Source organism: Oryctolagus cuniculus, chromosome 1 (assembly GCF_964237555.1).
Source record: "Oryctolagus cuniculus chromosome 1, mOryCun1.1, whole genome shotgun sequence".
Classification (NCBI taxonomy): Eukaryota; Metazoa; Chordata; class Mammalia; order Lagomorpha; family Leporidae; genus Oryctolagus; species Oryctolagus cuniculus.
The window spans coordinates 205,323,848-205,340,316 of NC_091432.1; the positions used below are offsets into that span (position 1 = coordinate 205,323,848).

The following is a 16,469-nucleotide window of genomic DNA, read 5'->3' on the forward strand; positions in this document are numbered from 1 at the left end:
CATTTTACTTTGCTTTCCTGCATTTTGAAGCTGCTTTATCTGATTCTTTTTTTCCGCCTCAAGACTTATGTTTGTTAATAGAAATAATTTTTTAGATATTGGGGATCCAGTGTCTTTCAAATCAACCTTTTTCCTTAAAAACTTGTGTTTGTCATTAGAAATGATTTTTTAGATCTCGGGGATTCAGTGCCCACACTTCAAAGTTGTGTGTATTTAACAACAGCAGTAATGTGCAAGGTGAAATGCTTTTGGATAAACATAAGCCTATTTTCTGACCTTTCTTAATGCAAACTCTTTGCCTTAAATGGTAGAATATATAGAAATTTGCACAAAACACAAAAAAAATTTAAAACATTGTTTTGGAGGGTTAAACAACAGAAAGGTGTTTGAGTATGTGTATAGATTTTTCCATACACACATCTCTACAGGCTGACTTGATCTGGAATATTCAATCCACCCTGCAAGTTAACCCCCCATTGCAATGGTTGCCTTAAGGTGTTTGCTAGTTGTGTACATAGTGTGGTTAATCATTAGCTACACTGCTTCCCACTTGATTCCAGCGATGGGAAGCCCACTGTGGCCTACCGGCGTGTGAAAGCGTATGCTTGGCCTGTCTTGTGTGCAGAGGTGGTGTGGGTGTGAGTGTGCGTGAAGGAAAAAAGCTGCTACTCTCTGTAGGCCAAACACTCAGGTGAAACAACTGACGAGTGTTACTGTAGGGTTGTTTTTTTTTTTTTCTCCTGTCCAATTGCTACTTCTATAGTGGAAGACAAAAGCATTTCCATTTCAACAGTTTGTCAGCTTTATTAATGTTGGTCAAAAGTTGATACATTATAAAAATGAAACATCTATAGTTTTGGGGCAAAATTATAAAATTAAATGTGTAGGTAACCTATTTATATACTGCTATAAAGTATTTTTTGAAGAGAGATATGCAAAGAAGCTATTACCTACATGTGATGTATATTTAAAGATTTTTTTTTTCATCCTGGGTTACAGGAATATAAAAAAAAAGAGCAGATATATTTAACCATAACATACTGTGATTCATCAAACAGCACAAACTTTCATTTCATGGAGTTTATCTGTTGACGTTGATTTAAACTATCACTTGTTTTATCATGTGGGAACATAAGTTATGTGGTCAAAGATATAAGGATTTTGAACTAATGTTGATTCAACTTGTTTTGTCTTATTGTATTGTCTTTTCAAAGTGCTGCCAGTTGAAAATGGAAGCATTATGTTTACAAATCTGTTTTGAAATGTTTGCCAAATTTTTGGTAGTATCTTTAATAAAGATATTTGTCTCCAGCATCCAAAAAAAAAAAAAAAATACAGAAGGATGTGTTAAAGACATAGGGGCATGCCGGTGCCGCAGCTCACTAGGCTAATCCTCCGCCTTGCGGCGCCGGCATACCGGGTTCTTGTCCCGGTCGGGGCGCCGGATTCTGTCCCGGTTGCCCCTCTTCCAGGCCAGCTCTCTGCTGTGGCCAGGGAGTGCAGTGGAGGATGGCCCAAGTGCTTGGGCCCTGTACCCCATGGGAGACCAGGATAAGTACCTGGCTCCTGCCATCGGATCAGCGTGGTGCGCCGGCCTCAGCGTGCCGGCCGCGGTGGCCATTGGAGGGTGAACCAACGGCAAAGGAAGACCTTTCTCTCTGTCTCTCTCTCTCTCACTGTCCACTCTGCCTGTCAAAAAAAAAAAAAAAAAAAAGACACAGGGGCATGAGTGAGCTTTTAACCTACTCAAAAAGGGATTAGCCAAAAAAAAAAAAAAAAAAAAAAAAAAAAAAAAAAACAAACAAACAAACAAAAAAAAACAAAAAAAGAGAAAATGAGGCAGAAGTAATGTTTGAAAAGAGGATAGCTGAATAATCTCAAAACTGGTAAATCATCAAGCCACAGATTCAAGAAATTTTTTCAAAGGAAGCCAGTCAGACTGACAGCTGATACCTCATCATTCATAACAGAAGCCAGAAGAAACTGGATGTCATACATGTGATAAAATAAAATAACTGCTCTCCTTAGTGAAAATATGCTTCAAGGGACTGGCGCTGTGGTGCAGTAGGCTAATCCTCCACCTGTGGTGTCAGTATTCTGTATGGGTTCTGGTTCTAGTACTGACTGCTCCTCTTCCAATCCAACTCTCCGCTATAGCCTGGAAAAGCAGTACAAGATGGCCAAAGCTCTTGGGAGACCAGGAAGAAGCTCCTGGCTCCTGGTTTTGGATCAGCTCATCTCTGACAGTTACAGCCATCTGGGGAGTGAACCAGCAGATGGAAGACCTTTCTCTCTGTCTCTCCTTCTCACTGTCTGTAACTCTACCTCTCAAATAAATAAAATTTTTTAAAAAAGAAAATATGCTTCAAGAATAAGGGAAAAATATTCTATTAAAAGGAAGCATGACGCCTGCGCCGTGACTCACTAGGCTAATCCTCCACCCATGGCGCCGGCACCCCGGGTTCTAGTCCCTGTCAAAAAGAAAAAAAAAAAAGGAAGCATGAAAGGAAAGAGATACATAATCAAGGAAGAACAGATAGCATGAAATAAGATGGTAGAACTACATACAGGTGGGTATCCAAGATGGTGGAATAGGGAGAGAGCTTACTGCTCTAGTCTAAGGGAAGATAGTTTAAAAAAAATGTGGAGAGAGTGCAGTCTCAGGGAAGAGTTAGGGAGAAAATGGCAGGGAAAGCTTCACGCAAATTAGACTGATACTGTGGACCTACATCAAGGGTGTGGACACACACAACTCAAGATCCCAGAAGCCCAGGACCTAAGCACCAGCCTGGGAGAATGAGGTGAGACCAGTTTGCAGCAGTCCAAGCCACTGGCAATAAAGCTGCGGGAAGAGCATGGCATGGCCTGGCTTGGATCCCTGTGGGGCACAGTGTACCTGTCCCATTATAGGAGAAAAAAGGGAGCACATTTCTCTCTCCCTGACCACCCTGCACCAGCAGCCTGTAACAAACCGAGAGACGGCAGGCACCATTTTGGATATACATAACAGCTGCGCTAGTTCATGTCCATGTACCCAGCAACCAGCCAAGCGGAGACTCCTGAGTCTGGCTGGGCAAACTGAAAGGGGGCTGGATGCTTGTGACTGTGGGAGGTTTTTGTGCCAGGACTGTGAAAACACGGTTGCTGCATGGGAGGGCGCAGGGTATGGCTGGAACTTTGGGCAGTCACTGGGCAGCTCCATACACTCTGGGCTACCTGATTCATTGCTGTGGGATTTGTGCTCACACCAAGGACTGCATAGATCCTTTGTGTGGTTCTTGCAGCAGTGTGGATGGATATTATACCCACTGAGGCTAGCGCCCTGGGCACTGGTCTCCTTTGAGGAGAGGAGGTAAGCATGAGACAATACCAACAGAACAAACTTCCCCTCTGATAAAAGAGAGAGAGAGAGAGAGAGAGAGAGAGAGAGAGAAATTTACCACACCCAACCTGGGTGTCACCTTGGACACTCCCCTCACCCTGGAGCACTGAACAGAGCTCGCTGGCTACACCCACCACATGCTTCTGGGTATTCACTGAAAAAGCAGTGGACACTCCACTAAGCCACAGAGACAACATCCAAAGATAAAAGCCATCACAGGGAAAAAACAAACAAACAAGTATCTCTACAAATGCCCCATAATAAATGTAGCAATTCAAGAAACAAGAATAAGGAAGACAACATCATGCCCCCAAAAGAACACAATTCCTTAAGACTAGAATGTGAAGATGAAGAGACTGAAGAAATGCCAGAAGTGGAATTCAAAAAATTGATCATACTATTACTCAGATGTAATCAGAAGCGAATCCATGAACTAATGAAATCTGTACATGACTTGAAAGAAAATTTCTCCCATGAAATTGAGATCTTAAAGAGAAATCAAAATGAAATCTTGGAAATTAAGAATTCAATAGAACAAATAAAGAATTCTGTGGAAAGGCTTAATAACAGACTCGGAGAAGCAGAAAAAAGAATATCCGATTAGAAGACAAATCTCTGGAAATTTTACAATCAGACCAAAAATAATAAGAAGAAATTAGATAACTAAAAAAACACTATTGGAGATCTACAGGGTACTACCAAATGACCCAACATACGGTGTAGAGAATAAGATTTCTGTCAGCATGCTCCTAGTATAGATATTTTCTTCCTAGAACACAGAGTGTAACTACAGAGACTGATTAAGGATAGTTTCTGACCTACTAACAAGAAGAGTGTGGAGCCCTTGTGGGAATGTTGGCTTCATAAGGACATGCAGCTGCTTTACCAGGCATGCATATCTAATGTCTTGCTAAACATGCTTCAGAGAAACCTTAGAGTTATATGAATATGTGTGTGTTGTACAATAGGCTGTTGTAATTCTTATGAATAAAGAAAACACATGGGGTTAGCCTGGTGGCACTTTTCTGAAGAATTCCCATGTCCAGTCTCTCCTTTCACATGTGCAACCCATCAATATGGGTCTTAGGAGTTCCTGAAAGCATAGAAAGAGAGAATGGATCAGAAGGCCCTTTTAGTGAAATAATTACAGAAAACTTCCCTAATGTGGAGAAAGAAAGAGACATCCAAGTACAGGAAGCACATGGAACTCCTAATAGACATGACCAGAAAAGATTCTAACCACGGCACACTGTAGTCAAATTCTCCACAGTAAAACATAAAGAGAAAATTCTAAAATTTCTCTAAAAGAGAAATCCCAGATTACTTTCAGAGCATCTCCAATTAGACTCACAGTGAACTTCATCAGAAACCCTAAAGGCTAGGAGAGAAAGGCGAGATATAGTCCAAGTCTTCAGAGAAAAAATTGTCAACCCAGAATTCTGTACCCTGCAAAGCTCTCATTTTTGAATGAAGGAGAAATAAAGACCTTCCATAACAAACAGAGATTGGAAGAATTTGTCACCACCCATCCAGCTTTAAAAAAAGATGCTTAAGGATGTGCTATACACAGAAACACAGATGGTCATCACTAAGAAAGAAAGTGAAGGCAGAAAATCTCCCAGGAAAACTACAAAGGAAATCCAAAGTAAACAATAGGAATGTTTATGGAAAAACTGGCAGGGCAAACTCACTACTTATGAATAATCACACTGAATGTAAATGGCCTCAACTCCCCTGTTAAAAGGCACAGACTAGCTGAATGGATTAAAAAACAAAACCCAGCTATTTGTTGCCTACAAGAGACACAGCTTACGAACAAAGATGCAAGCAGACTGAAAGTGAAAGGTTGGAAAAAGATATTCCATGCCAAAAAAAGAGCTGGTGTAGCCATCTTAATATCAGCCAAAATAGGCTTTAACACAAAAACTGTTAAGAGACAAAGAGGGCACTATATAATGATTAAGGGATCAATTCAACAGGAAGATATAACTATTATAAACATATATGCAACTAATTACAGGGCATGGGCTATTTAAAAGATATGTTAAGGGATTTAAAGGGAGACTTAGACTGCAATACAATAGTGTTGGGGGACTTCAATACTCCACTTTCAGCAATGGACAGGTCAACCAGACAGAAAATCAACAAGGAAACAGCAGATTTAATTGACACTGCAGACCAAATGGACCTAACAGATATTTACAGAACTTTCCATCCTACAGTTGCAGAAGAGACATTCTTCTCACCAGTGCATGGAACTTTCTTTAGGATAGACCACATGCTAGGCCATAAAGCAAGTTTCAGCAAATTCCAAAAAAATCAAAATCATACCATGCATCTTCTCGGACCACAATGAAATGATGTTGGAAATCAACAACTAAGGAATCCCTACAACATATGCAAACACATGGAGACTGAACATGCTCTTGAATGAACAGTGGGATATTGAAGAAATCAAAAGAGAAACAAAAAAATTTCTGGAAACAAATAAAGATGACAATACAACATATCAAATCTATGGGATACAGCAAAAGCTGTGTTAAGAAGAAAGTTTAAAGCAATTGGTGGCTACATCAAGAAATTCAAAAGGACCAAATAAATGAATGAGCTATCAATGCATCTCAAGGACCTAGAAAATGACAGCAAATCAAATTCAAAACTAGTAGGAGAAAATGAATAATTAGAATTAGAGGAGAAATAAAAATGAAATTAAAAAAACAGAATGTCAGTGAAATGAAGAACTGTTTTTAGAAAAAAATAAAATTGATACATGATTGACTCAACTAACCAGAAAAAATAGAGAAGACCCAAACCAATAAAATCAGAAATGAAAAAGGAAATATAACAACAGATACCACAGAAATAAAAAGAATCATCAGAAATTACTACAAAGAGCTGCATGCCAACAAACCAGGAAACCTAGAAGAAATGGACAGATTCCTGGACACATAAAACCTACCTAAATTGAGCCATGAAGACACAGAAAATCTAAACAGACCCATAACCAAGACATAAATTGAATCAGTAACAAAGACCCTCCCAACAAAGAAAAGCCCAGGACCAGACAGCTTCACTACTGAATTCTATCAGATATTTAAAGAAGAACTAACTCCAATTCTTCTCAAGCTGTTCAAAACAATTGAAAAGGTGGGAATTCCAAATTCTTTCTATGGAGCCAGCATCACCTTAATTCCTAAACCTGAAAAAAATACAACAAAGAGAACTACAGACCAATTTCCCTGATGAACATATATGCAAAAATCCTCACCCAAATACTAATCAGTTGAATCCAACAACACATCAGAAAGATCATTCACCTGCACCAAGTGGGATTTATTCCTGGTATGCAGGGATGGTTAAGCATTCCCAAATCAATCAATGATACATCACATTAACAAATTGAAGAACCAACACCATATGATTATCTCAGTAGATGCAGAGAAAGCATTTGATAAGATATAACATCCTTTCATGATGAAAACTCTAAGCAAATTGGGTATAGAGAGAATTTTCCTCAACACAATCAAGGCAATTTGTGACAATCTCATGGCTAGTGTCCTATTGAATGGGGAAAAGTTGGAAGCATTCCAATTAGGTCCAGAATCAGACAAGTATGCTCACTCTCACCACTGCTATTCAGTATAGTCCTGGAAGGTTTTGCCAGAGCCATTAAAATAAGAAAAAGAAATCAAAGGGATACAAATTGGGAAGGAGGAATTCAAACTATCCATATTTGCAGATGACATGATCCTATATACGGGGGATCCAAAAGACTCCACTAAGAAACTATTGGAATGCATGAAAGAATTTGGTAGAGTGGCAGGATATAAAATCAACACACAAAAATCAATAGCCTTTGTATACACAGACAATGCCATGGCTAGTAAAGAACTTCTAATATCAATTCCATTCACAATAGCTACAAAAAAGATCTCTACAATGAGAATTACAAAATATTAAAGAAAGAAATAGAAGAAGATACAAAGAATGGAAAAATCTTCCATGTTCATGGATTGGAAGAATCAATATCATCAAAATGTCCATATTACCATATTTTGATAGCAATCAAAATACCAAGGAGATTCTTCTCAGATTTAAAAAAAAATGATGCTGAAATTCGTATGGAACACAGGAGACCCAGAATAGCTAAAGCAATCTTATATAACAAAAACAAAGCCAGAAGCTTCACAATACCAGGTTTCAAGACATACCACAGGGCAGTTTTTTTTTTTTTTTTGAAAGGCAGAGTTAGAGAGAGAGATAAAGAGAAAGGTCTTCCTTTTTCCATTGGTTCACCTCCCAAGTGGCCGCTACGGCCAGTGCATTGTGGCTGGCATGCTGCGCAGATCCAAGGGCAGGAGCCAGGTGCTTCCTCCTGGTCTCCCATGTGGGTGCAGGGCCCAAGGCCCTGGGCCATCCTCCACTGCACTCCCGGGCCACAGCAGAGAGCTGGACTGGAAGAGGAGCAACCGGGACAGAATCTGGCACCCCGACCGGGACTAGAACCCGGGGTGCTGGCGCCGCAGGCAGAGGATTAGCCTAGTGAGCCATGGCACCAGCCTACAGGGCAGTTGTAATAAAAATAGCCTGTTACTGTACAAAAACAGATGGATTAACCAATGGAACAGAATAGAAACACCAGAAATCAATCCATGCATGTAAAACCAACTTATCTTTGACAAAGGAGCTAAAATCAACCCCTGGAGCAAAGATAGTCTCTTCAACAAATGGTGCTGGGAAAACTGGATCTCCACATGCAGAAGTATGAAACTAGACCCCTACCTTACACCTTACACAAACATCTACTAAAAATGGATTAAATACTTAAATCTATGACCCAATACCATCAAATTATTAGAGAACACTGGGGAAACCCTACAAAATGTTAGCATAGGCAGAATACTTGGAAAAGACCCCAGAAACCCTATAAAATGTTAGCATAGGCAGAGTTCTTGGAAAAGACCCCAGAAGCACAGTCAGTTAAAGCCAAAATTGACAAATGGGAATACAACAAATTGAGAAGCTTCTGTACTGCAAAAGAAACACTCAGCAAAGTGAAGAGACAACTGATAGAATGGGAGAAATTATTCACAAACAATGCAACTAATAAAGGATTAATAACCAGAAAATATAAAGAGATCAAGAAATTAAAGAACAAAACAAACAACCCTTTTAAGAAATGGGCCGAGGACTTAAACAGACATTTTTCAAAAGAAGAAATCCAAATGACAACAAACACATGAAAAAATGCTTAGGATCACTAGCTGTCAGGGAAATGTAAATCAAAACCACAACGAGGTTAGAATGACTTTCATACAGAAATCAACAAACAACAAATGTTGCCGTGGATGTGGAGGGGAAAGGAACCCTAATGCACTTTTGGTAGCAATGTAAACTGGTAAAGCCATTATGGAAGACAGTTTGGGAACACTTCAGAAATCTGAATATAGTCCTACCATACAACTCAGCCATTTCACTCCTGGGAATTTACCCAAGGGAAATTAAATCAGCATGTGAAAGAGTTATCTGTATCCTCATGTTTATTGCAGCTTAATTCACAATAGCTAAAATATAGAATAAACCCAAATGCCTCTAAACTGAAGACTGGATATAGAAATTATGGGATATATACACCATGGAATACTACACAGTAGTAAAAAAAAAAAAAACAAAATCCTGTCATTTGCAACAAAATGGACGAAACTAGAAAACATCATACTTAGTTAAATAAGCCAGTCCCAAAAGGACAAATACTATATATTCTCCATGACCTGTGATAACTAATAGAGCACTTAAAAGGTAATCCATAGAAGTGAAATTGACACTTTGAGAAGCAATGACTTTGAGCAGCCATTGTCTCGACTCTTGAGGAACAGTTTTTTTTTTCCATACTATTTGTTGAACTCTTTACTTAACATAGAGTTAATCATATGTTTATAAAGTTAATTGAAAATAGATCTTAGTAAAAAAAATAAGAATGGGAATAGGAGAGGGAGGAGGAATAGGGCTGGGAGAGTGGGTGGAAAGATGGGTATGGTGGAGAAAGAATCACCATGTTTTTAAAGTTGTAATTATGAAATGTATGAAGTTTGTATTCCTTAAATAAAAAGTTTCTGGGGAAAAACAGAACTAAATACAAAAATCTCAAGTAAGGTCTGTAATGAATACATCCTCTGATTGGATTTTCTAAAAATCTGTTGTATACCATGTAAAAGAAACATAGTTAAAACGTAAAAATTCAAAAAGTTCAAAGAAAAAGGATAGAGAAAACTGTGCCAAGTGAATATTTACTAAACTTACATTTCCACATTAAGTTCAAAACCAAGCAATTTTTATTATATACTTAATGCAACTAATAGTAGAACCTCAATCTATACTGAAAGAAACATAGGCAGGCATTTGTCCTAGTGGTTAAGATGTCAGTTAGGATACCCACATCTCACATCAGAGTATTAGGAAGCATATGTATGTCCCACATCAGAGTACCTTGAGTACTCTGTTTCCTGACTGCAGCTCTCTGCTAACATGGACCTTGGGAGGCAGTAGTGATTGCTCAAGTAGTTGTCATCTACATGGGAGACCTGGATTGTGTTCCCAGATCCTGGCTTCATCCTGGAAGGTGAGCCAACAGATGAGAGGTTCCCTCCCTTCTCTACCCCATTCAATTCTCAGTCCTTCCTGCCTCTTTGAAATAATAATTTAAAAAATATAAGGATAAACAGACAAATCTAGGATCATGGGGAGATTGCATTTATTCTTTTCTTAATTATTTTTAAAATTATAAAGGATTTCATACATTTCTAACTAGTGTAAGCTGTTGTATTTTGGGGTCTGTATGATATAGTTTGTACTCTAATTAATGCAAAGATTTAGTTTACAAACTATATTTCCAGATTGTATAACCCAAGATAGCATGTCTGTGTGGTTACTTAATACTCCATGGGGCCGGTGCTACAGCTTAATAGGCTAATCCTCCACCTTGCGGCGCAGGCACACCGGGTTCTAGTCCCGGTCGGGGCACTGGATTCTGTCCCAGTTGCGCCTCTTCCAGGCCAGCACTCTGCTGTAGCCAGGGAGTGCAGTGGAGGATGGCCCAAGTGCTTGGGCCCTGCACCCCATGGGAGACCAGGAAAAGTACCTGGCTTCTGCCATCGGATCAGTGTGGTGCGCTGGCTGCAGCATGCCGGCCGCGGTGGCCATTGGAGGGTGAACCAATGGCAAAAGGAAGACCTTTCTCTCTGTCTCTCTCTCACTGTCCACTCTGCCTGTCAAAAAAAAAAAAAAATTCCCCATGAGCTGTTTGTGAGCCCAAATGCTTCCCTCTTTTCATGCTACTGTTTCCATTTTGATGTTTTGCCAGCATTTCTAACTTAAAATGCTTCAAACTGAACACTTCTCCTCCAACAGCCAATGTAGACACAAAACAGCTAACATTTATTTAATTTTTAATGTGACAAAAGCATTTTAAATACTTACTTCATTTGATAGGTATCATTATCACCATCATCATCATCATTATCATTTTCTAGAGGAGGAAATAGATACAGGGGATATGTAACTCCTTCAAGGCCATATTGAGCTATGGTCCCAGTATTTATGATCTTGAAGCCTACGTACCTCACCTTCTCTCTACTCAACCTATGATTTCAAGATATTCATAAAACAATGACTGGTGGCATAATTGAGAAAACTAACTTGCAGCAAATCAATGTGTACAATAAATCCAGAACCCTGGTGTCCTCTAAGAGCCTTCTGTCCCTGTGCTTGCTGCTAACAAATCCCCTTAAAACAAATGTGCTCTGCCTGGGAGAGTTTGTTCAGAGAAGCAGTGGTCTTTTGTTTCTTAGTGACCTCTTGTGGCTAAGGGACTACCTGCGGGAATCGGCCTGTGGAGGATTCCTGACTAGCTGCTTCCTGTATGCCCATCCCAGACTACAGGGAAATCAAGATAAGGAAATGGAAAATGATCTGGTCTCATCCACTCTGATGTGCTCAAAAATCAGCATAGAAAAGGGCATCATCCCAATATGTGTCTTGGGCATTTCATATATTTCCCCCTTCCTTCCTATTTCTCTTTTTCTTCATTTAGATGAGGAAAAAATATTGCAGTGAAGCATAAATAAGATGGGAAAAATAAGCAGTGGTAATATCACCAAATCTAGTGGCTTAGTAGTATTACAAGAACAATGTTTTAAGTGTTAATTTTAACAGAATATTTTTTAAATGTAAAAACCCATCAGTAGGAAATTTTAAGTGATTGCATTACATTCATATATATATATGTATATGTATACGTAAACACATAGATTATATCACATGCACACAGTGGGGAATTGGGGTAGAGAAGTCAAATTAAAAACAACTTATATGGGTTCTGGCCAAGATGGTGGAATAGTGAGGGCGTGCACCAATAGTCTGGGAAAAGATAGTTTAATAAAAGTGGAGTTACTGTAGCCTCAGGAAAAAGTTCAGGAAAAAATTGCAGAGGAAACTCTTTCAGATCTAGTGGATGTGACACGGAGAACCTACGGGGAGAGCAAGGTCGCCCACCGTGTGGGAGCAGAGCCGCAGGAGCTGAGCCGCAGAGTCTGCGCACTAGCGCTGGAAGGGGAGGTGAGACAAAAACCTCGGTAACCCGAGACATTGGCGGGGAAAGGCAGAAAGAGCCTATAGGGAACGAGGCCTGAAGCCTCACTGGGGAAAGTTCACCAGGCTGACTGGAGGAGAGAAAAAAAACGAATAAATAAGGGGAACCGGCACGGACATTAGCCTCTCTCTCCACTCACCTTACAAAGCCGAGCAAGACAAAGAGCAGGCACCATTTTATGTACGTAAAGCAGCACCTGCCATTAGCCAAGCAGAAAAATCTGACTCTGGTGGGGAGAAATAAAAGGAGGTTAGGACCTAGTGAAAGTGTGGAGCTAACGAACTGAGACTGTGAAAATCTGAAGGGGGGCGAGAGAACTCACCGAGTACACAGACTCAGTAACCTTGGCAAACCGGTGAGAGACTGCAGAGAAATTTGAGACCACACTGAGGGCTGCATAAACTCTTTGTGTGGTCCCAGGAGTAGAGTAGACTAATACCCACAGGGACCAGATTTCATTCATCAACTACCCTCAATTCCACTCAGCTGTGTGGAATTACTTCCCAACTGAGTCAAAGAGAGAGAGAGAGAGAGCAAGAGAACAATCTGGGTGAGTCACCTTTGGCACACCCTTAACCCTGAAGAACCAAACAGAGCTCTCTGGCCACACCCATCACAGCCTCTAAGGATCCATCAAAAGCAGACAGTCCACTTAATCTAGAGTCATAGTATAACAAGAAAAAACACCACAGCAAAGAAACCAAAGAATATCTCCAATATGCCAAACAAACGCAGAAACCGAGGTGACAAGAACAAGGAAGACACTATGACGCCCCCAAATGAAAAACACACCCCAATTCAAGATTATGAAGATGATGAGATGGAAGAAATGCAAGAAGCAGATCTCAAAAAATTGATAAGAACATTAAGAAGTCCTCAAAAACAAATTCTTGAACTACAGAAATCCTTAATGGACAAGATAGAAAATCTTTCTCACGAAAATGAAATATAAAGGAGGAATCAAAATGAAATGAAACAACTAGTGGAACATGAAACTGTGATAGTGATGAGAAATCATAATGAAATGAAGAATTCAATAGATCAAATGACAAACACATTAGAGAGCCTTAAAAACAGAATGGGTGAAGCAGAAGAGAGAATATTGGACTTAGAAGACAGAGAACAGGAAAATATATAGTCAAACCAAAGAAAAGAAGAGGAAATTAGAAATCTAAAAAATATTGTCGGGAATGTACAGCATTCAGGTTCTGGGTGTTCTTGAAGACATGGAGAGGGAGAAAGGATTAGAAGGCCTTTTTAGTGAGATACTAGCAGAAAATTTCCCAGGTTTGGAGAAGGACAGAGACATCCTAGTACAGGAAGCTCATAGAACCCCTAATAAACATGACCAAAAGAGTTCCTCACCACGACACGTTGTAATTAAACTCACCACAGTGAAACACAAAGAAAAGATCCTAAAATGTGCAAGAGAGAAATGTCAGATTACTCTCAGAGGATCTCCAATCAGACTCACAGCTGACTTCTCATCAGAAACCCTACAAGCTAGGAGGGAATGGTGAGATATAGCCCAGGTACTAAGAGAGAACAACTGCCAGCCCAGAATATTATATCCTGCAAAGCTCCCATTTGTGAATGAAGGCGAAATAAAGACTTTTCATAGCAAACAGAAATTGAAAGAATTTGTTGCCACTCGTCCAGCCCTGCAAAAGATGCTTAAAGATGTGTTACACACAGAAACACAGAAACACAGTCATCAATATGAAAGAAGGTAAAGGAAGGAAACCTCACAGCCAAAGATCACAGGAAGTTCAAAACATATATTAGAAAATATCTTTGGCAAATGGCAGGGCAAATTTACTACTTATCAATAGTCACATTGAACGTTAATGGCCTGAACTGTCCAGTAAAAAGACATCGATTGGCTGATTGGGTTAAGGAACAAAACCCATCTATTTGCTGCTTACAAGAAACACATCTTTCCAACAAAGATCCATACAGACTGAAAGTGAAAGGCTGGAAAAAGATATACCATGCCAACAGAAATGAAAAAAGAGCAGGCGTAGCCATCTTAATATCAGACAACATAAACTTTATCACAAAAACTGTTAGGAGAGACAAAGAGGGGCACTATATAATGATTAAGGGATTAACTCAACAGGAAGATATAACAATTATCAATGTATATGCACCTAATTACAGAGCACCGGTTTATTTAAAAGATTTGTTAAGGGACTTAAAGGGAGACTTAAACCCCAATACAATAGTACTGGGGGACTTCAAAACTCCACTCTCAGAAATTGACAGATCAACAGGACAGAAAATCAACAAGGAGACAGTAGATTTAAACGACACTATAGCCCAAATTGATCTAACAGATATCTACAGAACTTTCAATCCTACACATAAAGCATTTACATTCTTTTCAGCAGTACATGGAACCTTCTCTAGGATTGACCACATACTAGGCCATACAGCAAGTCTCAGCAAATTCAAAAGAATTAGAATCATACCATGCAGCTTCTCAGACCATAAAGGAATGAAGTTGGAAATTAGCAACTCAGGAATCCCTTGAGCATATGCAAACACATGGAGATTGAACAGCATGCTCCTGAATGAACAATGGGTCATAGAAGAAATTAAAAGAGAAATCAAAAATTTTCTGGAAGTAAATGAGGATAACAGCACAACATACCAAAACTAATGGGATACAGCAAAATCAGTGTTAAGAGGAAAGTTTATGTCGATAGGTGCCTACATCAAGAAATTGGAAAGGCACCAAATAGATGAGCTTTCAATGCAGCTCAAGGATCTAGAAAATCTGCAGCAAACCAGACCCAAATCTAATAGGAGAAGAGAAATAATTAAAATCAGAGAAGAAATCAACAAGATTGAATCCAAAAAACATTACAAAAAATCAGCCAAACGAGGAGCTGGTGTTTTGAAAAAATAAACAAAATTGACACCCCATTGGCCCAACTGACTAAAAAAAGAAGAGAAAAGACCCAAATCAATAAAATCAGAGATGAAAAGGAAACATAACACCAGATACCACAGAAATAAAAAGAATCATCAGAAATTACTACAAGGACTTGTATGCCAGCAAACAGGGAAACCTATCAGAAATGGATAGATTCCTGGACACATGCAACCTACCTAAATTGAACCAGGAAGACATCGAAAACCTAAACAGACCCATAACTGAGACAGAAATTGAAACAGTAATAAAGGCCCTCCCAACAAAGAAAAGCCCAGGACCAGATGGATTCACTGCTGAATTCTACCAGACATTTAAAGAAGAACTAACTCCAATTCTTCTCAAACTATTCAGAACAATCAAAAAAGAGGGAATCCTCCCAAATTCTTTCTATGAAGCCAGCATCACCTTAATTCCTAAGCTGGAAAAAGATGCAGCATTGAAAGAGAATTACAGACCAATATCCTTGATGAACCTAGATGCAAAAATCCTCAATAAAATTCTGGCCAATAGAATGCAACAACACATCAGAAAGATCATCCACCCAGACCAAGTGGGATTTATCCCTGGTATGCAGGGATGGTTAAATGTGCGCAAAACAATCATTGGGATACACCACATTAACAGGCTGCAGAAGAAAAAACATATGATTATCTCAATAGACGCAGAGAAAGCATTTGATAAAATACAACACCCTTTCATGATGAAAACTCTAAGCAAACTGGGTATGGAAGGAACATTCCTCAATACAATCAAGGCAATGTATGAAAACCCACGGCCAACATCCTATTGAATGGGAAAAAGTTGGAAGCTTTTCCACTGAGATCTGGTACCAGACAGGGATGTCCATCCTCAGCACTGCTATTCAATATAGTTCTGGAAGTTTTAGCCAGAGCTATTAGGCAAGAAAAAGAAATAATTTAAACATTTTAACTGAAAAGTGATCCCTGTTAGGAATTTGGAAAACATTATGCTGAGTGAAATAAGCCAATCCAAAAGGGACAAATACCATATGTTCTCCCTGATTGGTGACAACTAACTGCGCACCAAAAAGGAAACCTGTTAAAGTGAAATGAACACTAGGAGAAACGGTGACTTGATCAGCCCTCACCCTGACTGTTGATGAGCAACTTAATATGTTATCCCTCTTAGTATTTTTTTTGTTTGTTCTACTTAATACTTTAGGTTGAATACTGTAATCAATACACAATTCTTCTTAAGTGCTGAAACTTAACTGAAAAGTGATCACTGTTAAATATAAGAGCAGGAATAAGAGAGGGAAGAGATGTGCAATTTGGGACATGTTCAAGCTGACTTACCTCAAACGGTAGAGTTAGAAACATACCAGGGGATTCCAATTCAATCCCATCAAGGTGGCATGTACCAATGCCATCTCACTAGTCCAAGTGATCAATTTCTGTTCACAATTGATCATAATGATAGGACTAAGAACCAAATGAATCACATAAACAAGACTAGTGTCTGCAAACACTAGCTGATAGAAT

General features: G+C 39.3%; 1 protein-coding gene across 2 annotated transcripts in view; it reads right to left on the reverse strand.

The window, feature by feature from the left end:
* Positions 1-16,469, reverse strand: part of ALDOB (aldolase, fructose-bisphosphate B) — an 88,048-nt gene that overhangs the window by 35,976 nt on the left and 35,603 nt on the right. The window lies entirely within an intron of this gene.